The sequence below is a fragment of the Cavia porcellus genome, unplaced genomic scaffold, assembly GCF_034190915.1.
Source record: "Cavia porcellus strain 051 isolate PalLab524CR breed Dunkin Hartley unplaced genomic scaffold, mCavPor4.1 scaffold_33, whole genome shotgun sequence".
Classification (NCBI taxonomy): domain Eukaryota; kingdom Metazoa; phylum Chordata; class Mammalia; order Rodentia; family Caviidae; genus Cavia; species Cavia porcellus.
Genome location: NW_026947516.1, coordinates 5,228,905 through 5,252,136, shown reverse-complemented (window position 1 = coordinate 5,252,136; position 23,232 = coordinate 5,228,905). Strand labels below are relative to the sequence as shown.

Sequence of the window (23,232 nt, the reverse complement as noted above, 5' to 3'; positions counted from 1 at the left end):
TAGTGAAATAAATCAAACTCACATGTATAAATACTGAGTAGTCTCCCTCATGTAAGAAATGGTAAGAGTACATAAGAGTTTATAGTAATCATGATTCCCATTACATTGCTCTGAACCCTTATAATATCTGCATTCACTAGTTGGAATGGTTTTATCCTAGTTTGTTTGATTTTATTATCTGTGATTCTATAAACAGCTATTTTAAAGAAAAGAAGACATTACAATAGCCAGAGCTGATTTAGCATCATCTTATTCTGAAGTCCTACTATGCTTTTGTTTTTCTGTTGCCTTTGGTTCTATCCTGTTATATCTTATTGGATATTATTATGTGTGATAGTATAAACAAATTTTCTATGGAAAATGAGATAATACGTGTAGACAAAATACCTGCAAATTAAAGAAAATGAGTTTTATTTGGATGCATTATCAGGGATTCAGTCCATGGGAGACTTACTCTGAGCAGAAACAGCATGGTAGAAGGATACAGTGAAGGAAAGCTGTTTGTGTCATGGAATCCAGGAAGCAGCATGAGAAGGGAAGAGCCAGGGACAAGGATGCAGCCTTCTAGGTCATGTCTCAGTAACCCGTCTTCTCTGGAGAAGGAGAAGGAAGGCGTTAATGCATTATTGCATTGAAGCATTGAGGCATTTTGGGTTCTCCTACATGTTGCTGTTTGAGCCCTTGGTTCTCCTGGAGAAGCTCTGGTCCTTACATTGAACATTGCTTCCTGGCTCTGGAGGGGTAGAGGTGTGCTTCAAGATCTCTATGATGAACTCCTCATACTGGCTTCCTGGCATGTACCCAACTGTGCTTGCTGTCAGACGAGCTCGGGGCCTTGGTGTCACTGATGATGGCTATGGTGCTTTTAAGGACAGTGCAGGTTTGGTATGAGTGTGGCTTCTTGGCTCCAGCATAGAACACGCATCCCACCAGCACACCTCCTTCACCCTGCTGGCATGGACTTTCTGGCTTCCACTGCTGACCTTTGGGCCTTCCCGGCACAGATCCATAAAACAGACTGGCGTGAGTCCTTCTTGTGGGCTCTGGACCTCCAGTTGGACTCGTGGGAGGCATTGTCATGAGCTCTGGGTCTTCATCTGGACTCATATGGGACACTGCTGTGGGATTTAGGCCCTTGACTAAATATTCTATGTCTTTGGTGGTGCAGACAGATTTCCTGCAGTTACTTGTGTTAACCCCCGGTGACCACCATAAAAGTAATATTATAAACTCCATGTTCTTATTCTATTGTTCTCTGCACAACCCCTGACTACCAGCTGGATTCGTTTTCTAGCTAAAGCTGTCATCAGCAGACTTTCTACATTCCTGGCATGTCTAACTTCTGGGAGTTTCTACTACACTTTCAGATTAACTCTCACAGGTTCACACATCATGTTTTTAAGGGCACCCTGCTTGGCCTCGCATACCTTCCTCTAACATGGATGGAAGCCTCCATGGACCTATGCCCTTCTATTCTCCATGCGATGCTGAAAATTCAAATGATGTCAAAGCCTGCCATTAGCACAAGCACACCTGAACAGATACAGCATGGTAGAAGGGTATAGAGAAGGAAACTGCTTGCTTCTTGGAATCCAGGAAGCAGGGTGAGAAGGGAAGAGCCAGTAACAAGGATACAGCCTTCCAGAGATAGCTGAGCTCAAGGACATGAAGCTCAAGGAACTCATTACCTAAGTATTCTCTTTTGACCAAGGGCTGCAGAAGCTCACTTCTCAAATGAAAAGATTGCATTTTCATACCCCTGAGCCTGCCATGGATAGGATTTTGTTGATTTCTGAGAGGCTCTCAAGGTACCATGTCACTATATAAACTACTTGATTTCTTCTTAATGATGCTAATTGCTTCAGCAGCCACATATCTTTTGATATCAACTTTATGAATGTTGTTTATTTTGGGCCAAAATATTTGCTTTTCAAAAATTTCTCTTCTGCCTTTATCTCTGGTTGTCACTATGAATCTATTGAAAAGGAGCCTGCAGTACCCATGCCACAGCTTGTATACTGGGCTGTCTTAAAGTTTCCTCTGCCTCTGATCAATTACCCACTGCTCTTAATCTGTCTCCTGCAAAATCTCAGGACATAAAGTCTAGTCCAATTTTCTACCAATGTGTAACACACATGGCAAGCAGTTCAACTGCTAATGGAGTCCTCACTCCCAACTGAAATCTCCAAGTCTGGCATTTACTGTCTGAATTCCTACTAGCATTTTAGACCCCGAGCTTCGATAGGAGTCATTCACTAAGCTCTGTTTAAGACATCTCTAGCCCGCACCTGCAAAGTTTTCCAAACACCTCCTACAAACCAGTTTCACCATTTCTAAATCACACTGTCAAGTATACAGTTATAGAAATGATCCCAATACTCCAGTACTAATTTTCGGTTTTAGTCATCTTTCTCCTCTCTAGGGCAAAATAAAATTCTTTGCACCTACAAACTTAAATGAGGATGGGCTTATTTGGCTAAGTAGGTTTCGTAGTCAGCTTGCTCCAAGATGAAAGCAGTATGGTGAAGGGCTTGGCAGAAGAAAGCTGCTAGCTCCATGGCAGCCAGGAAGCAGAGAGAGAAGGGAAGAGCCAGGGACAGGATATACATCCTTCTAGGTCACCCCAGTGACCTGTCTTCCCTGACAAAGTCCTATCTCCAAACATAAGTGTTTCAAGGAGCACTTTAGATATAAATCCTAACCACTAATTTCAAGGGGTAGATGGTTCTAATTTTAGCAATGTAGCCATGAGACCAAGAATGGTGATTGAGTGATCTGTGGCTTCCCCTGCCAACAGGTTTATACACAAGGAGAAAACACAGCTGATGACAAGGGTGTCCCAAAAGGCAAGATCGGGGGGAAAAAACTCAATAGGTTAAGAAAGAGATGCTGAATCTCAACAGTTTGGGACAAGGTCTTATGACCAATTTTGCTGTCTTTTAATTCAAGGGAATAAAAACTGCATCAATATTAACAGAAGCTTAAAATAAAAATAAATGGGAAAAAAGTCTATACCCAATCCTATAGTAACATCCTATTTTTCATATCACTTGTTATTTTTTACTTGATTTTCATACTTTTTATTTCCCTTGCAGTTAATTTTTAACATACAGGCAAAATATTGTTTGAGATAAGAAAAAGCCACAGATACTATACATAAGAGAGTAGCATTGACAATTACCTTAAAGAATTGCACAGTATAAGCTCAATATAAATCCACAGCCCCATTACTGTCCTGAAAGTTAATGCAATTCTCATTCCTTATTGGAACCATGAACATCTGGGGAAAAGTATGTATGTGGAACCCTGTAACTCTTGAGATGACTCCTGGGGAGTTGGACTCCATTCTAAGCAGTTCTCCATGGGTATTCACAAGTCAGACAGATGCTCAAGAGGCATAAACTAACAGCGCATGAGAAGCCCTCTGTAAGGGGAATTTGCAAAAAAGGAGCAAAGACCTAGAGAAAAGACACGATGACAATCCTGAAGTATCACTATTTGTTCCCTTAGCTTTTGTAACTGTTCAGTATTGCTGAGGACAGCACAGGGAACAAGGAAAGAAATTGGAGAGAAACACTTGTTTCTTAACAGAAGAACAGGAAGTTATCCATAGATGTGACTGCTTCCCCTTGGCTTCTCCAATATTGAAGGAAGGATTGCACAGAGCTTTTAATCAGAGGATCTGTGTATCAGGTGAATGCTTGAGTTGCAAAAACCAAGTCCTGTTAAAATATGATACTCTGCAGTCTTTTCTCTCATAAAATCCAAATTTCTGAAAATTCAAAATCAGACTTTTACACCGTTGTCTCTTTCTCTCTTTTCATGATCCCCTATCCCTTGCATTTTAATCCCTGCACAAACAAATATTATTGCTTAACGGACCAAGTGAATTTATGTGCTTCACTTTTATCCTAAATAGCCACCATTTTTAAAAGCTATCCCCTGGTGCTACTGGGAGCTGGTAGAACCTTTAAGGACCATGCAGGTGAGTAGAAGGAAATTAGTCTACTGTGGGGTGACCTCAACCCCAGCGCTTCTTTTTCGTTGCTTTTAGCTACGACAGCATAAGTTGCTATTTCATGAGATCCCTGCCTTGTATTGTGTGTCATGGGCCCAAAGAATCAGGGCTAACAGCTATGCACAGAAAGCTGACAGCGTAAGCCAAAATAAACCTTGGCTCTTTCTAAGTTGATTACAGCAGGTATTTACTTCACCGTACCAGAAAACTGACACATTATGACTTTGCAACTTTACAGTTCCTTAACTTGCTGTTACAGGGCTTTGAAAATGTAGGAAACAACTCCAATTTTATAACGCAAATATTGCTCTCTCTTTCAATGTACATGAACAATGTCAAATACTTAGGTGATGAAAAAAGAGATGTAGCACAGGACATTAGAATTTGGTTTCAAATTATGGCAAAATATAGACTGTTCCCCAGCTACACAAAGGGGAAAACATTTAGCTAATCCAATGGTTTCTGATTTTTTTTTAAACTTACTTTTTACGCTACTTGGCTCTCCTATGAATGATTGAAGCCAAAAACAATTAGAATAAAAGAGAGGTTTGAAAATGTAGCTAATTCCCCACGTTAAAGGCAAATAGAAGCCAAATTATGAGTCAGAAGTAAAATATATACCATAAAATGATTCCCTTGAAATTTCCTACTGTAATGATGAGTATAAAAATCCCAAATGCCACGAAACGAAAGGTAATACTAAACACCTGAATAAACGCAGGCATATTAAACACACCATCATTTTTATTTCTGTTGTATCAGGGTAAAAATGTCAACACTGGAATAGTTAGAACACTTCAGAATGAGTTTAGTTCAATAAGTTAATGAACATTTCTCCAACTTGACACATTTGTATACTTTATAATTATATGTAATTATAGTATATATAATTACAGTATACATTATATATATATATATATATATATATATATATATATATATACTCTGTAAGCTCATTTATTCTTTAAGCATATAGATTCTTTAAGTACATGAAGGTCATCACCCAGGGTAATGGCCCATAAGTGAGCCAATGGTGGTCTCTTCCAAATAATTGGGTGAGCACCCCATGGATGGGAAAGAGGGAAAATTTAAGGCTAGGTAAACAGACAGTAAGGTTGTCGCTTCTAAAAAGCTGTTTTGTTGCTAATGCCCACAGCATGACAGATGCCGATCAAAGACATTCATCTGAGGTGGGATAGGAGAAATGAATAGAACAAATAGGCAGAATGGAGATGTGGAAACTCAGTCCTTTTTGTCTTGCTTATTCCCCTAAAACCTTCAGAGGGATGCCTGCTCACTTCTGCACAGAGACATACCAGTCACTCATGGAGTATTGGCTAATGGTATTACCCTAAATTAAGCTAGTTTAACTATCTAATTTCACTTCAAACTTAGTAATGCTAGGGTAAAAGTAGCTACCAAGTAACATACAGGGAGGGATTCCTGATTGTTACTTCCAGCCCCGGCAGAAAGACACTAAAGGTACTAAATGATAATAATTATAATTGTAGTAGTAAGATCTGGGAGGTATCTCAGTGCAAAGAATTTGAGTCAATGCCCCCATACTGCCAGAAACAAAGATGACTCCCTACAAATACCCACTGACATAAGCAGACAGTTCCCTAATTGCTGAGCCAGATATTTGTCCAAATCCATAAAAAGACTACCTGAAAACATAACTTTCAAAAATGCATCAGTTTGCTTAAACCTTATTCCATAATAGGGCACTTCCCTGTTGGATTTGTAAAGATATGGGGAATTCTGCAACTTTTCAGAAAGCTATGTGAGAAACAGGCATGAAAGTGTAATCTTTAACGGTAAACATCAGTCAATATTTAAATGTTAAATACATGACTGGGCTGTTTTAGCAAACTTCCTTCTCCTCAAGCTAGGACTCAGGTCAAATACTGAGTTATCCTTGATCTTCCTATAATTTTACAATTTTTCTGACACCTTTCTTTCTTAGGTTTGGTTGGTTTTGTTTCACAGCATCCCTTTCTAGCCTCCTCTTCCCTACCATAACTTCTTTCACTGAAGAATGGAATCCCTCTTGCCTGGCTCTCCCCAGCCTGGCAGGGAGCACTGAGTCCCTTTCAAATGCTAAACACCTTATTACTTGCATCCTGCATTGGCTAGGGGAGCTCCTCTTTTATGTGGGTCTCCCGTTTGGCAGCTATGGCCTGTTAACACATCATTCCAACAGTTACTTAGGACCCTCCAGCTACCCTGGGGCAGACATCTTTCTAGCTTTCTGCCTAGCAGTGAAGGCTCTTAGGGTAGGACATAGAACAGCTCTTTTTATGACTTTCCCAGTTACCATCTGGTCAGGTACCTACTCACCTGAGTGAGTGGATTAACCCTTGTTTATTTGGGGCATTACAGGTGAGTCTCAATAACTACACTGAGGAATTCTTCACGCTGTGTGTAGAAATTTCTCTGAGGGACACCTCAAAACAACTCATCTCAAAAGGCATCTTTTCCATTCCTAGAACCAAATACATCTCTTACTACACTCTTGTAATTAACATGTGCTCTTAAGAATTTTAATTAATGCAAGGACAGTTGGGTGGAAGGAGGGACAGATGGATTAGTGAATAGATGGATGAGTAGATGGATAGATGGATGGATGAGTGAATGGATTAATGAGTAAAACAATGAGTAGATAGATGGATACATAATGGATAAGTGGATGGATGAAGAGATGAAAAATGCATTTTGGACAATGTCATGAGCCCTTGAGAAAGGCAGAAGACAAAAGGATGGTACCCACTAAAGGATGGTACCCAGTGGGTACCTTAACCTACATAAGAGAGTCAATTGATTGCATGGATGAAGAGATGGATGGATGGATGGATGGATGAAGGGATGATGATGGAAGAAGGATGGATGGACAGATGGATGGATGAAGGGATAGATGGAAGGATGGATGAGGGTCTGATTGGATGGATGGAGGGATGATGATGGATGGAAGAAGGATGGATAGATAGATGGATGAAGGGATAGACAGAAGGATGGATGAAGGGCTGGTTAGATGGATGATGGATGGATTGAAGAAGGATGGATGGATGGATAGATGGATGGATGAAGGGATGATGGATGGAAGAAGGAAGGACAGATGAAGGGATAGACGGAAGGGTGGATGAGGGGCTGGTTGGATAGATGAATGGATGATGGACGGATGGATGGATGGATGAAGGGATGATGGATGGATGGAAGGATGGATGGACAGATGGATGGATTAAGGGATAGATGGAAGGATGGATAAGGGGCTGGTTGGATCGATGGATGAAGGCATAGATGGAAGGATGGATAAGAGGCTGGTTGGATGGATGGAAGGATGGATGGACAGATGGATGGATGAAGGGATGATGGATGGAAGAAGGATGGATAGATAGATGGATGGATGAAGCAATAGACGGAAGGATGGATGAGGGCTGGTTGGATGGATGGATGGATGGATAGATGGATGGATGGATGAAGGGATAGATGGAAAGATGGATAAGGGGCTGGTTGGATGGATGGAGGAAGGCATAGATAGAAGGATAGATGAGGGGATGCATGGTGGATGCAAGCATATGCCCATGTGTGGTTAGGTGCATAAATGAATGGATGGCTAGATTAATGAATGAACTGGCTGTCTGTTGTTCCAGCTACAATTTCCTGCCAACAAACATATTTTTTAATGTCAGATAACCTCATTTATTTTAATGTGTGATATAGAAAAAAGGTTCTGCATTTTATTTTTGTTAATTTTTCAAAAATCATTTTATTTTTGAAAGCATTTATACCAAAAGAATTGGTTAGTTTAACTATGTCAGTAAGATGTGTCAAAAAATTATCTCCACGCTGAGAGGTCAATTCCACTTCTTAATGCTGTTTTTTACTCTTTTTAAAGAAGAACAACACAACAAGGTAGTATATAATAAATCCTAAAAACTATATTCTGTATGGTGGATGCAAAAATTCAAAGCTGCAGACAAAAGTCTGCGCTTCCTGAGAATCAGCTGTGCTGTGACTGGGAGGAGCCCACCAAGAAGCCAACCAACCACTCTTCATAATAAGCTATGCAAGCTATGCAGGGCCTAGAAAGAGACAAGTCAGGGCTTCTGTGAGCCTACCGGTGCGTGGGCTGAGAATCAACCTCCGCCCTATCACTCCTATAAGCAACTGGCTGGCTAGGAGAACAGGCTGAGTTGATAGCACCTGAGGTACAAAAAGCAGCTAAATGCTTGTATTGTTCAGTTGACTTTGCAGGCTTGGAGCCAGCAGTCTGAGTATCTATTGGGAGGATGATATTATACACTATAGCAAACATGAGGGATTTCTTCCGATCGCTGTTATGGTTTATGTTCAGGATAGCCCTCCCTGCCAAGCCTCATGCAATCATGGACATGACCAAATCTAGCATTTGTGATTGGTTCATTGTGTGGCACTCAGATTGGTGGTATGAGTGTTACATCCATCCAGGGATGCAGCCAGCATACAGTGTAAGGTAAGGAAGAAGGTATGCCTCTCTCTATTTTGCTGCTTTGCTTGCTGTTTACTGCGGCCCTGCCATGCCACCCTACCTCTTGGAGCTAGCTGAGAATGGACTGAAGCCTCCAAAATTGTAAGAGATAAATCTTTCCTTCCCTTATTTTGAGTGTCAGGTATTTTGTCTCAACGAGAGAAAAGCAACTAAGACACTGTCTTTGAAATACAATATTGTTCTCTCTGTTTTGTTTTTTTCTGATTGTTTTGCTTTATTCAATGTTCTGTTTTGATTGGTTTTATTCACTTTTGTTTTGGTTTGATTTTGCTATACATGACAGAATGGATAGCTATTGTTAAGATAACAAGATATACTATGGCAGCTATTATCATTTTCCTACTATCCTGCTTTGAATTTCTGTACTAACTTTGCTGCTTTGTTTTGACTGGTTTTGCTCTGTTTGATTTTATTATCTTTAAATTAAAAAAAAAATTCAGAGCTGTAGGTCCACAGAGTGTGAAACTGATTGGTAATAGCACAAATCCACTTAGAGAGACACAGGGCTGAAAGCCAGCAGGGATTGGACACAACCCAGTAAGCTCAGGCCAGTACTAGAAATAAACATCTCAGAAGCCAGGTAGCACCAGGGATGCCATGTGGGTGCTCTGATTGATGGCCACTTGGGAGCCAAGCATGGAGCTGATTTTATGGGAAAACTGGGCATGCCAAGGGCAGCAGAACAGGTCCTAAGGCCCTCAGGAAATAAAGTATGAACTGGATAGAGACAGATACAAAGTAGTGACTTGGTAGCTAGCAGCAAGGTATAACCCTGCTCTCGATTAGAACTAAAAATAGGAAAGCAAAAAAAAAAAAAAAAAAAGAAAAAAAAAAACTTAGACTCAATCTCCATCTTCCCATCATGGCTTTCTCTAACATTCAACCATCTCCTCTGATGTCCTTTTACTAACTCTGCCAAAAAGTGGGTAGCAGTGTCTCCCCGGATTTTCCCCCAGTAGTTTGAAAGCACTCTGCCTGCAAGCTAAAATAGGACCCTGTAGTTTCTAAATAGTATACTCAAATCCCTTTGGGCAGGTTGGGGATATAGTTCAGTGGTACAGTGCCTGCCTGCAAAGTACAAGGTCCTGCGTTTGATTCCTGGTATAAAAAAGAGAAGGAGAAGGAGGAGATGAAAAAGGAGGAGGAGGAGGAGAAGGAGAAGAAGAAGGAGGAGGAGGAGGAAGAAGAGGAGGAGGAGCAGGAAGAGGAGGAGGAGGAGGAGGAGGAGGAGGAGGAGGAGGAGGAAGAAGAAGAAGAAGAAGAAGAAGAAGAAGAAGAAGAAGAAGAAGAAGAAGAAGAAGAAGAAGAAGAAGAAGACGAAGACGAAGAAGAAGAAGAAAGGAGAGGAAGAGGAAAAATCCCTTTGTGGGTTTTTCAATCCTGCTCACCCCACCCCTACCTCCTGGGCTCCTGTTTAACTTTTCAGTGGCAAGCCTTTGGGGTATCATGGTAGCACCAGCAATTCTGTGATGGAAGAGTGAAAAATCTCAATGTTCTTCTCAAATTGCAGGATCAACTACCCTTGGCCCAAGACATGCCCTGCAGCACCCCAATGCAGGTACTGCACTAAAACTATCAGCTTCCTTCAAGTCCCACCCTTCTCCTCCTCTGCACCACCCCAAAGTCATAGTCTTTTACAGGAAACATCTTCAAGTTACAACCAAAATTCTCCACAACAGCGTCTGAGGTGCTCAAATTGCAAGGTGAGATGTACTTGACAGACATTCCATATAGATTTTTCTTCTGTCTGCAGGATAGAATTGTAAGAGCCCTTACATCTTACAGACCCAGTCATAGTCTCTATTTAAACAAAACCATGAGAGAAACTTGCTGAAGCTAACAGTTAAGGTGAGAGTATCTGCTACCTGCATATAAGTTACAAATCATTAGCTGGCAAACTATGGGAAGCCCAAACACAAGAAATCACCGTTCTGTCATAGTAAGCAATATACATCAGCTCAAATTTGTGGACTCTCATGATGCTACTGAGATCTGAGTGTGGATCTATTTCTAAGCCAGAATTTTTCCCCTCAAATTCAGCTATTTGTTTATTTTCAAACATTGCTGAGTTTCTAAAAGTAGCAAATGAGTATTCTGAAAAATCAGAACAGCTCACCTTATTCATAATACATAGTTGTAGGGTATATAATCTCTTCAATAACTGGGCAGAAAATAGCAGAGTTGTGATATCCTCTTGAGTTAACAAAGCAAGTCATAAAATGCATCTGGCAAGTGCAAGATGCTGAAGTCGATTGTGATAAGTTATAAAGGAAATGCAATGGACAGCACAAGAATACTCTACCTGAAGAATTTCTTCATTATGAAGTTTGGGTGTAAAACTCCTTCTCTTCAAAGGAAGATTGGTTTTTAAAAGTTGTTCATAAGGCTCCGCCATGCCCAGCACTGAAAATGGAAATATCAGCTTCCAGTTTTATTTTTAAAAGTGAAAGAAAACAGACCTGTGGGGCATAGCAGCCGCTCAACAGTCACAGGTTCCACAATGATGAAGAAAAATAAATATACCTGCTATCAATGCAAGAGCTGCTTCTGCAACCTCAGCTGACAATGATTAAGGTTCAAGCCTTTATCTCACGGCTCCGTGACCTATATTAGGTTTTGAATCCAACTCATCTCTCCTCATTCCATCTGATGTAAATCGTGAACATCAGGGAAGTAAAAATAAACAACGGAACGGAGAAGTCTGGATTAAGATGAAACCCTCTGGATCTTGAAAGCATCCTAAGTAATCGATTAAGAAGATCAATTTTTGAAAGGCTTCAAGAAACAGGATGAATTCACCAGGCAATGTAAAACTGCCATAAGACTACATTATAGTACTAAACATGGCTTCTGAAACTTGGTACTGTCGACTTTTAGAGCTGGGTAAGTTTTGTGGCAAGGATCTGCTCTGCAGCATCTCTAACCGCTACTCACTAGCATTTCTCCCCGACTGAGTGACAAACAAAAATGTCTAGGCTGACTGCTAAATGCCCCCTGAGCAGGGAAAATCCTGTCGTGTTTAGGATCACTGAGGACAACAGTTCTAGTGACCATTATAGCAGCCTTTGCTTCAAGCAGAGTATGAAAAGGTGCTTTTACCCATTGGGTTTACATTTACACATATTTGCATACTTGATTGGGCATTCACTGCATAGGGGAGCCACCAGCATCACTTTAGTGCACAGGAATTCAACCCATATGCCTCACAGAAACCCCTGCCTTGCATTTGGTATGGCCTTCCGAAAGGAAGAAATTATCAGACACAGGTCCAGGAGGTATGAGCTGAGGTAGAAGAGAAGAAACAGGGGAGAAGCTGTTCAGATGTTAAAGTGTGCAGAAATATCTTTGGTTCCAGAGGGAAAAGAAGGAAGAACTGAACAAACAATGTCACAGAGAAACTCATTCGCCTCTCTTTGTATGCTTGGCTCCTTAGGCTGTAGAGTTCAGGCAAAAAGGGACAGAATACAGTCGTGGTTCTTTGATTTCAGTATCCTGCTGAAAGCTCTCTGACGTCACATCCAAGCCCTGACTGAGCTTCCTGTTGTGTCACATCCCCCTGACTCTGCCCAGCTCCCCACAGGCTTTTTAGGGAAAAGGTGCCTTGGAGTGAACCCCCAAATAGCTACAGTATGACCACAAGGCCTTCTTGCCACTCTTAAAATAAATCCTTTCCCCTGTTAATTCCCTCTTGGTGGTATGCTTCCTAACTTTTGACTCTGGCATGCATGGTTCAAATAAATACACCCTTGCCCCAACATGCCTCATTAGCTGTGGCGTGGATCAGAGCAGTTATACAGCTCATATTTTGCAAACTCCACTAAAGCACTCTCCAATATGGCCTCTGTGTGAGCAGACCGCTCTCCCTAGCCATCCTGAGAGCACTGGGAGGTGCCTATGAATGCAGGGCAAGAAGGGGGTTGCTGGACCGTTGTAGTGAAATGCAAACCTGGAGCTACTGAGCAAAACCTAAAATATCTGTATTATATATCTAATATCTAATTTAGCACGTGGAGGAAATTTTGAACCCAGTAATAGAAACTGTGTGTCATGGTTTATGTTAGTGGCCCCCAGGCCTCATGCATTTGCATGTGCATTTGTGATTGGTTCCTTGTCTGGAGCTTGGATTGGGGGTGTGAGTGCTACACCCACCTAGGGGTGGAGCCAGGATGTGATGTAATGGCAGGAAGAAGGTGTATCTCTCTTCAGGTTTCCACCTTGCTGTTTGCAGGCACCATGAACTGCGGCCCCGCCATGCCCGCCTGCCTTGGAGCCCACTGAGTATGGGCTGAAACCTCCAAAACCTGTAAGAAATAAACCTTTCCTTTCCCAACATGGTGCATGAGGTATTTTGTCTCAGTGAGGAGTAAAAAGTAAGTAAGACACTGTGTTAGCATGATTAGTTTAGTCACAGTTTCCATATGTTCTGCTACATCCTGAGCTACTAATAAGAACAAGAATTTTTCTTTCTTTCTAAACAAAGTGCACGTAAAATGTATGCTCGGTTGAAAGACACAAAAGGATTTCAAGTCAAAAGTTCTTAAACAAGTTGGCACTAAACATGAGGCCACTTTTGTCAAATTTCTACACTCATGCAGGCACACATACACATGCACATACACACACATGCAATAGCTATAAGATTTTAATTTTATGCACAGGGATAGAGAGAACTCTGGATATACTCCTAAGTGAAATAAACCAAACTCGCATTTGTAAATGTCGTGTTGTCTCCTTACTGTAAAAAAAAAAAAAAAAAAAAAAAAAGAGTAACAAGATCCGATATGTACAATAAATATTGTGACAAGTAAAGCAGAAATAGGTTTAAGATGAAAGAACTACTGGGATATGGAAAAGGAGAAAAGCAAGAATGGAAAGATTACACGTATGTATGTGTGTGTATACAAGATAGATCACTACACTACTGACCTCTGTTAGTTCATCCAAAAAACATTTGTGCCATCAGTCTATTTTTTCACGCATAAATCTTGTAATCTAAGCAACTACTTCCACGATAACAATAGGCAATATATTAACCAAGTGTTAATTTCCTGATTTTTTTTTTTTTTGGAATTCTGTATCATTTCTATCATTTCATTTAGCTTTTTAAAATTAAAAAAAAATGAAGAAAAAAAAAAGACGCATGCATGCAGGATCTACACAGATCAGTGACAGGGAGTCCCGGGGGTAGGAGGAGAGAACCAGCATTGTGTGAGATGCCCTTGAGAGAGTCAACTTCCAGAAGCACAGGAAAGTGAGAAATAGGCTGCTTCTCCCAAGTCAGGAGACACAGGAGAAAATGCGTTTAAGTACACAAGCAAGAAGGGCACTTACCTGCATGTCTTTGGGGGCTGTCTCCCCCTCCTTGGGGGAGAGGGGTTCACATTCCTTTACACTCAGGCTGAGGAGACAGGTTTGGAGCTGTTCCTCTTTTGGATAAGGAGAGGACTGCATTGCTTGGGTGTCTCAGGAGGACCAGTGTGGCCACCTGTCAAGGAAACATGTGTGTCTGAGGAGGCAGAAAGCTCTGTGGGACGCCCTTGGCCGCTGGAGAGGAAGAGATGGAGGCCGCAGAGACTGACGGGGTTCCTGTGGGATGGGGGGGCCCACAGGCAGCAAAGCCAGGGAGCAGGAGGCAGGGACAGAAGACTGGGGCTGGGCAGCTTCACAGGGAAAGAGAGCAAAAAAAGGTGAGCATGAACACAGTACAGGATTCCGCCCTGAGCCCTTACTCGACAGGGACACTGTGAGGACCACAGTCAGAACCTGACCAGCAGTGTCTGCCACATGTTGTGTTCTTACTGTGCTGGCTTCATTGTCATGATTGAGGAGAGTGTCCCTCTTTGTGGAAAACTGACATATAAATTTCATATTTTTTTCCAGGGCAGAGGAACTACTGCATTCTTAAGTTTCAAACTATTTCAAAGCAAAAAAAAAAAAAAAAAAGAAAAAAAAGAAACATCAAATGCATGGGTTCAATTTCTTATGAATCAGTGGCAATTTTAAGGGGCTTCAGGAAAATTCATATTGAATGAAATAGAAAAAAATTACAAGTAGACTATTTATACCTTAATGAAAACGTACATTTCCAGTTATAAGAGATGACTTGGGAAATAAGTGAGCATTACATCTATAGAACCAGAATGCTATCCAAACAAACTGAATTGATTATGGGTGGTGAAGGACAAAGAATTTTTTTTTTCTTATTTTAAAGGAAAAAAGTACTCTTCCACCTGAAATCCTAGCATTCCGGAAGGCTAAGGAATGAGGATCTTAAGTTCACACCCAGCCTCCTGGGTAATTTAGCAAGATGCTACCACAAAAAATAAGCAGACAGGCAGGCAGGAAGGAAGGAAGGAGAAAGGAAGGGAAAAGGAAGGCAATTTTTAAAAAGACTGAGCTATAGCTCAGTGCAGATGCCCTGGGTTCAATCCTTATTACCGCGAACAGAAAGAAAGCAAGAAGCAAGAAAGCAAGGTAGAGGAGAGGAGAGGAGAGGAGAGGAGAGGAGAGGAGAGGGGGAGGGGAGGGCAGGGGGATGGGAAGGGAAGGGAGGGGAGGGGAAGGGAGGGGAGAGGAGAGGAGGGAAAAGAAGGAAGCCAGCCAAGTACAGACAGGAATAACTCAGATATAATTATCTTCTTTAAAAATATTTTTCAGAGTTAGTATATGTCACATAATTAAGCTGATTTTGAAAAGACTGATGTGTACATATATGCAACACAAACCCACAGTTTACATTAGAGATTGTTGCAAATTTTGAACCATGTTAATTTTCATTATCTAATCACATAGCGTTCAAATAGCCTAGTTAATTGTCTACATCAACACCTGGAGGAATTGTTACCTGTGCAATAAAAATTGTGCTGTGTGATTGGTTTATCTGTAGCTTCTGTACTTTGGTCTGATATGCTTTGCTAACTCTCCCACACTAAGGTTCCTGACAAGAGTCAAAGGCCATTAATCTAACGCAGGTGTTCCCACAACAATGGGAGGAAATTTGTCCCAGGCTCATTAGGCAATGTCCAGAGGCAGTTTTAGGTGTCACCATGGCGGACCAGGGAAGAGGGTCATCCCTGACACCTAGTGGGTAGAAGCCAGGTATGGTGCCAAACATCCGACAAGACACACAGCTGCCTGCAACAAAGAATCCATCAGCTCCCATGTTAACAGTACTGATCTGTCACTGACCTGGGTCTTGCACAGATCACTGCCTTTGGGGAAAGGGTTAACACAGGAGGTTCCACCACACTGAGACCTAGGGCCCAAGTGACTGGATCAGAAGTAGCCCCCAAGAGAGTCGAGATCTTTTTATATTCTATATACCTATCTTTATTCCAAAGAGGAGCCAAAAAGATTTTCTCCCACTCTGTAAGCAAGCAGTCTCTCCTCATGGTCTATTATAGACTAAGCACTGGTGGTCAATGTAATGCCAGCTGGATTACATCAGCATGGCACTGAGCGAAGATGCTCCACCTGAGGAAAGTTGCCAACATAGAGAGGTGGAGAGGGAGAAGGAAGGCGTTAAGGCATTAATGCATTTTTTTTTTTTATTGGTACCGGGGATCAAACTCATGACCACCTGTTTGCAAGGCAGGTGCTTATTCCGCTGAGCTAAATCCCCAGCCCCCATTAATGCGTTATTGCATTGCACTGTTGCATTGAGCCATTGTGGGTTCTCCTACGAGTTGCTGTTTGAGCCATAGGTTCTCCTAAAGAAGCTCTGGTCCTCACATCAAGCACTGCTTCCTGGCTTCAGAGGGGAAGATATGTGCCATTTTGTCTCCAGGATGAACTTGTCACACTGGCTTCCTGACATGTACCTGACTGTGCTTGTCATTGGCAAAGCTCAGAGCCTCCATGTCGCTGAGGATATCTTTGTTGTGAGTGTAATTTCTCAGGTCCAGAGTAGAACCCTCATCACACCAGCACAGGTCCTTCACCCCGCTGGCATAAACTGTCTGGCTTCCACCGCTGACCTTTGGGCCTTCCCGGCAGGGATCCATAAAAGCGACACATGAATCCATCTTGCGGGCTCTGGATCTCCAGTTGGACTCGGGGGAGGTATTGTCATGATCTCTGGGTTTTTATCTGGACTCATTTGGACATTGGTGTGGGATTTAGGCCCTTGACTAAATATTCTATATCTCTGGTGTGATGGATAGATTTCTTGCATTTTCTTGTGTCAACTCCTGGTGACCATTATAAAAATAATATTATAAACTCCATGTCCTAATTCTAATTGTTCTCTGCACAGTCCCTAACTACAACACTGTCTTGGTTATTTTCCTTGCTGTTCTTTAATATATATTTTTGGTTCCTTCATCCAGAATCAGATGGCTTGTACCACGTGGGTTGCTTTCTGGACAACCCCTCTGTTCCATGGCCTGTGGGTCCATTTCTCTGCTAGTACCATCATAATCAAGTTGGTTTTATTCTAGGGAGGCAAGGATGGATCCATATACACCAATCAATGAATGTCATATAGCACTTACATGGAATCCAGGATAAAAATCAAATGAATCTGTCAAATGAGGAAGAAAATGCATTTGGCCAAATTCAACATCTTTTCCTGATAAAAGCCCTCAAGAAACTAGGTACTGAAGTATCATTATATTAAGAAGCATAATGACAAACGCACAGCCAACATCATTGGGAATGAGGAAAATTAAAAGCATTTTCTCTTGGATCATACTCAGAGCAGGCATGTCCACTCTTACCACTCTTATTCAATGTAACTCTTTAAATTTCAGCTACAGTAATTAGGCAAGACAAAAAATAAAAGGAGTACACGTAGAAAAAAAAAGTCAAATTATCTGTGTTTGATGTGATATGATCTTATACAGAGAACAACCCAAAGACTACAGAAAGACTTCTTGAGTGGATAAATGAATTCAGGAATGTAGCAGGGTGTAAAATCAACATTAACAAACTAATAGCTTTGCTATAAACTCTGACAGTGGCTTAGCTGAGAAAGAAACCAGGAAAATAATTCTATTCACAACTTCAAATAAAATACCGAGGGGTCAATCCAATCAAGATAAAAGAGCTATTCAATGAAAATTTCAGAACAGTGAAAAAAGAAATTGAAGAAGGCAACCAAAAATGGAAAGATCACCCACGTACACAATTCACCACCACAGCATCAATAACAGTCTTAAAAGAACAAAAATAAAGAATCCTAAAATTCACATGCAAGCACAAAACAATTCTGATTTTTTAAAAAGCAAGGTTTTAGGCATCACAATGCTTGATTTCAAATTATACCCACAAATCATAGTAACAAAAACTCCACTTGAGTTCTGTTTCAAAAGGGCTGGTGATATGGTTTGTGGGTAAACTCTCTAACTAGCATATGTAAGACAGTTAGATTCCAAGCAGGGGTGTGTGTGTGTGTGTGTGTGTGTTTGTGTGTGTGTAAAACATGGCAAATTTTTTTCTGTTTCATATATAAGAAATAATAAGGTTGTAATATATGGTCAAATTTTAAAATTATTTATTCCCTATAGTATATAATTCATCCATTAAGTATCGTATCATAAACACAAAACTTCACAGTCTCTTACTTGGAAATACCGTTCTCTGAAACAGGTGTATCCCACATACTCCTGCTGAATGACTCACTGTATTTTACACCATGGAGAACCACAGGATCCAACAAAGTTGAGGATCTTCACAGAAAACCGAAGTCAGAATATGGACATTAACAGGCAAGATTTCAAAGATCTAAGACCTAGGAAAGGCTCAGAGCTTTGGTCAGAGGTTCAAGACCTACCTGAGAGAGGTTAAGGAAAATCAATGGAAAGGAAAATTCAGGTAGAAGAACCGACTTTCAACAAGATATCTGAAATTCACCTCCATGGGCAGACAGTTTAACTGTTACAAAGACTACCCAATGCCATGTATTATCTAATTCTATTTATTAGGCAATTAATTCATTCAAACTCCCACCTTCGTCTTATGGTTATTCATTGATGCACCCCAGGAAGAGTTCCTACAAATGAGTATGTGGCTGTTGGCATCCTACACAGCCTCTTCCTCCTTTTGAAATACTGGAAACATCTACTCAGTGAATGCTTACACGTGCTAGGATTGCTTAGCAACCAGGTGATGCAAATATTACTACTAATCCTTCATGTTCGTGGGAAGAAGTCTGGGAAAGTCACAGAAGTATGGAAGAATGCAGCCAGCTCGGCAAGCTGGTTCTGGAATTCACTGAAGTGCTGTGCAGAAGCTAAAAAGAGAAACTCTCACCTTCCTCTGAAAAATTTCTGACTATCCCTGTTCTCAGAGCATGCAAAAAGAACCTCTGCTCAAAACAAGTAAGGTTTATAAAGTACACACAGTTTACAAAGACTTTTTCCAGAGCACTGTACTCTGTCATGCATTACTGATTTACAGAACTTCAAAAGATCAAAATAGGATACTTCCAGGAACTGTCAACTACCTCAGAGTCTGATATGAAGCCAGGGCTTATAGCCCTTTGTTTAATAAAAGTAAGGAACTTTTGTTTTCTAATATCTCTGTTTGAAGACCCTGTATGGGGATAATCAATGACTCACCTATGTACGAAGTTCGTGAGCAAGAATCATAGGCAAACTTTACACATAAGTGGCATTTGGTCGCTTTGAGGCTGGTATTCAGTTTGAAATCAGCTCAGCTTAAACCAATTCTGGGCATTCACTCCTGCCACAGATGTGACGAACACTCTGACTCCTTAGATGATGCATGATCTGCAGAGGCAGCTCCAGGAATCAGCTAGTTAGAAATACAGGGGTGATGTACTGCTCTCCCCATCTTGTTTTGACTAATTTTACTCTACTGTGTTTTGTTTGATAGTATCAAGTTTGACGGTATAGGCAACCATTTTGAAGGCAATAAGATTTATTATGATGCCCACCCTGGTTTGACTATTATCTTCTTTTGAAGCCCTGTAAGTTCTCCAATGTTTAGGTTTTTTTTGGTTTTGTTCTGCACTGTTTTGTTCAAGTCTATTATACCTGATGATATAGGCAAATTTTTATTTTTTTGTCTTTTTCATTTTTTTTATTGGTACCAGGGATGGAACTCATGACTGAACACTTGCAAGGCAGGTGCTTATGCCTCTGCGCTAAATCCCCAGCCCTAGGCAACTCTTTTTAAGATAGCAAGAGGCATAATGGTAACCATTTTGGATTACCTGATATTCTGTTTTACATCATGTACCATGTCCATCCTTCTGTTCTGACTGTTTTTACTTTGTCACATTTTTTTTTCTCTCAAAAAAAAGTAATAAGAACTGTGGGAGTAATAAAACCCAAAATGTGTGATTGTTATTGTAAAAAAGAGAGGAAAAGAAAGTGATCTAAAGGAAATAACTGCATGTATATTTAAGTGTGTAGGACAGAAAACCATATTACTAAGTTTTGTTGGATCATTGAACAGAACTGTTTGCAATCTCACTGTTTGAATGTCCACTTTATATGCTTTAATTTTGTAATTTGAACTATGTCTAAGATGACATTCTGTAATCTATTAACTAGTGATTTCTTACTGTATATTTTTTTCTTGAAATTCTGTATTATTTGTACCCTTTCACTGTTTTGTTTTGTTTTTTCTCTTTAAATAAAAAAAAAGAAATACAGGGGAAGAAGCTTGAGGGGGCTCCTGCAGCGCTGTCCCCTCTTCCTTCAACTGTCTGCAGCCCACATGACAAGAAGCATGCACAGCACATGGAAGGGAATCACAGAGATGGAGGGCCATGATCGGCTGCTCTCCCAAGACAAAGAGGAAGCTGACAGGTGTATGTTATGGCTTGTATCTACATGTCCCCCTAGCCCTCATGTGGTCATGGGTGGGAAGTTTTGAAAGTAGCTGGATTAGACTCTGTGACACTGGGATTAAGGGTGGTGCCATCTAAAAGTCAGTAGCTTGGATGGAACATAAAGGGACAGAAAGAAGCTGCTTCGCTAATCTGATGCCTTCTGCCTCCTGCTTCTGATGGCAATGCCACAGACTGTTTCTCCTCTGCCATAAATCTCTGCCATGCTGCCCAAAAATTATGATGCTTTTTAAAAATGCTATTTTAAGAATAGGCATCCGTGTGCCTACATATCACTGTAAACCATGAATATATACACTTCACCTGCAGCCTGATATGTAAGCACACACCACCAACTCAGACAAGTAAGAGACACTATCACTTGTGATACAACATTCTCAAGCAATGACAACTCAGTAACACTCGAAACCAAAGAAAGTAAACTGTCTCTCGTGGTAATGCTCCTTGCAATCCTGTAATATGCTGTCACATGTATTAGAATCATAAAAGGAAAACCCTGGGTCACTGAGGAAATGGAATTTGTTGGCATTAACAATTCCATGAAACTGTTTCCTGGCAGTTACTGAAAAGTCAGACGAGGCATGGGGTGCTTCTGCTATGGCCTGCAATGTCTACAGCTCAGCATCGCTCTTGGGTGTTCAGTATCAATCTCAGGATTCTGTCACTTCTTCCGATATTCGTTTTTCACTGATTGGTGCCATTTTGTTCACATTTTCACACACATCTTTTATTCATACCTGTGTTTACATTAGGGTGGACTGATTTTTGCAAATGAATCCTACTTTTAGTTAACACCAGCACAGCTACATGTTCTTCAACGAGAAATACCAGTGATACATTTAGTAGCCAAGAAAGCCTGAATTTAGTTTCAAGAATTCTGGGGGAGCCAGGCGTGGTGGCCCACTCCTGTAATCCCAGCACTTGGGAGGCTGATACAGGTGGATTGTGGCAAGTTCAAGATCAGCCTGAGCTACAAAGTGAGCCCAAGGCCAGCCTGAACTGCACGGTGAGATCCTGTCTCAAAAAGAGAGAGAAAGAAAGAAAGAAAGAAAGAAAGAAAGAAAGAAAGAAAGAAAGAAAGAGAGAGAGAGAGAGAGAGAGAGAGAGAAAGAAAGAAAGAAAGAAAGAAAGAAAGAAAGAAAGAAAGAATTCTGGTGGGTAAGAATTAAAGGAAATGCAGCTGACCAAAATTTAATTCAGAAAGGTACAATGATAAGCCCAGATGTTATGCAGTCATTTAATGTGAACAAGAGTAAACAGATATTTTAGATGAATTTTCAGTATCACTGTATATTACCTAATAAATCTACCTTTCACAATTACCAAGATGGCCCTCATGATTGAATTGTAAAGGTACTTTAGAGCACTAATTATTTTCTTCTGGTAACATAGAGCACCGAGTTTTTTATATGAATGAACTTGTTCTCATTCCTCCCACCACCCAAGACAAGCTGTTGTTGCATTACTTGATGGAAATTCTGTATTCAGATTCTGGTTGTATCAGTGCTGTACTGCAAAGGTCTCTTCTAATGTTAGCTTTCAATTTTTTTTTTTTTTCTAGAAAGCCTGAGCCATCTATTACTGCAGTACCCCTGTATAACATTTCAGGGTAGAAAGGATCTGTCTTTGTTTGCACTTATGCGCAGCTGACAAGAGTTCTCAGCTTCTCCCAACCTATGCGTGAGTTCTACTGGCAGGACTCTCAGAATGAACAGATTCCTCGAGAGTTTAACTCTTATTATAAACTCTTATCTGCATGATGACACCCATGTCCTCATAACCCAAATTTTAGCTACATTATGAGCTTACATAGGGCAATCTAGTCTCAGTTGAGTTATCGTTCTCTGAGCACCATGCTTGTGCAACTGATAGGCAAAGGCTCCAGAAATAGGCAGACAGAGTCCAATGATCAAACACATCAGGATTCAAGAGGAACCTCCATGGATATCAAAATATATTTACTCCTCTGGCCAAGAGCCAGGGGAGACCCTTCAGAGTACCTCTGCTGAGTCATGTAAGAGTGAAAACAAGAAATCACTTTCTATTCATGACCAGCGGGCATGTTTGACTGACCTTTTTCCCTAGGTATGTAAAGATGCATTTCAGAAGAAAGCAAAGAGCCAGTAATGGCTGCAAACTAAGAAAGCTTCATATAAAGCAGAAGAAGCAGCTTGATCATGAGATTAAAGGGACATAAGGAAGTGAAGAAGAGCCTTCTCTGGGTATTTTTGGAACGCCCTGCTATAATGCCCAAAGAAGCCTATGATCAGTGACCTCCATAAGCTGAAACTCTTAAAAAATGTGGTTGCAGCAGCTGGCTGCCTAAGTTCCATCTGCAATCTAGCAATGTTGTCCCTAGGTAAAAAAGACAGGACAGGGCTTCTGCAAGTGGAAACAACACTGTGGACCGACCTGAGTTCCACTGAAGCCAGTTAGGAATGCTGGGTCCTTAACTATCACGTGACCTAGCATCTCTGTCAACAGTACTTGATTCACAGGGACTGGAGCACCCTTCCCTAAGCGGTTCTCTCCCATACAGATGCAGCTCCGCTTACACGGAGCCAGGCACTTGAGGTGGTCCGTTAAAAAGGGAAAAAGAGTTGAGAAAACAGCAATTTACCAGGAATAAAGCAAAACGATCCTGGGTATGGACCAGCAGCAAAAATGCATGCAGAAAAAAATTAATTAATGTATTTATTTATTGCTATTTTTGAGACAGCATCTCGCTATGCAGTTCAGGCTGGCCTTGAGCTGACAATTATCCTCCTGCTTCAGCCTCCTGAGTGCTGGGATTATAGACATGCTCCACGATGCCAGGTATTTTTTTTTCCTTTTGGTCTTTTTGAGATAGAGTCTCTCTATGCAGTT

The 23,232-nt window shown here is 41.0% G+C and overlaps 1 protein-coding gene across 11 annotated transcripts in view; it reads right to left on the bottom strand.

Moving 5' to 3' along the window:
* The window catches only part of LOC101788124 (endogenous retrovirus group K member 7 Gag polyprotein-like), a 128,572-nt gene that overhangs the window by 40,762 nt on the left and 64,578 nt on the right, over positions 1 to 23,232 (bottom strand). For 6 of the 11 annotated variants that reach the window (XM_063242715.1, XM_063242718.1, XM_063242711.1 and 3 more), the window contains 2 exons: positions 13,878 to 14,031; positions 455 to 593 (listed from right to left, as the gene is read on the bottom strand). The exons of 2 other annotated variants lie outside the window; for them this stretch is intronic. The gene's annotated coding sequence lies outside the window, so the exon portion shown is untranslated. The remainder of the gene's footprint in view (positions 1 to 454; positions 594 to 13,877; positions 14,032 to 23,232) is intronic. 3 more of the 11 variants (XM_063242716.1, XM_063242722.1, XM_063242717.1) reach the window with 2 other exon arrangements.